The following is an 892-nucleotide window of genomic DNA, read 5'->3' on the forward strand; positions in this document are numbered from 1 at the left end:
ACAAAGGCGAACACATGTTTCTAACAGTATGCAGGACAGCCTCCGCCATCAGAGTGCTGTCCTGCATACTGTTAAAAACGTGCTGAATAATGTTCAAGTCCCCTTGTGGGAAAAAATAAAATCGTGTGAAAAATGTAAAACAAACATCAACACCTCCACCTTTCCCTCTTTAGGAAAACCACGCGGGCGGGTGAGCGAGCTATGGCAATGTGAAACCTGCCCCATACCTCTCTCCCCACACCAGGCAGGAAAGGTAGTGCAGAAATACTCTTCCTGGCCAGACTATGGCTGCTGCCAGGTGCTGTTACTGGCTGTTTGCAATGGGAGGAGGTGGGATGGGGGCCAGAGGTAAGCTCCGCCCCACCCCCTCCATTGCTGTCTGTGGGGAGGGTGCTTGGCTCTGCCCTGTCCCATTGCAAACAGCCAGAGGAGAGAGGAGGTTAGCCAGTAAGGGGGAGACAGCTTAGCAGAGTTAAGCTGCGGTCCCCTTCGCCCAACGGCATATTCGCTAAGCCCGTGCATCACATGGCAGCGTATATCAGCCGGCCATGAAAGCGCTGGGCCAATATACACTTGTGTGAATAAGTTGTATGTCTCTGGGCATGTAATGACACACAGACAAATCTTTGGAAAAAAAAAATAAATTTTTTTTACAGTATACAAAAATAGTACTTTTAAAAAGCTGCATAAACTTGGTAGAGCTGGAATCATTCGGAGCAAGAGAACAATGTGACCACATTATTTATTTATCCTGAATGTCGTAAAGAGGAAATTGGTGGAATTCTCTCACTCTCTCCCCCGCTGCCCCCCGAGCCTGCTCGGACAAGAATGCAGTTACTCGCGAAGAGTGAGGCTCACTCGAGTAACTTATCCCAGCGTGCTCACTCATCTC

This window comes from Eleutherodactylus coqui, chromosome 10, assembly GCF_035609145.1.
Source record: "Eleutherodactylus coqui strain aEleCoq1 chromosome 10, aEleCoq1.hap1, whole genome shotgun sequence".
NCBI classification, from domain to species: Eukaryota; Metazoa; Chordata; class Amphibia; order Anura; family Eleutherodactylidae; genus Eleutherodactylus; species Eleutherodactylus coqui.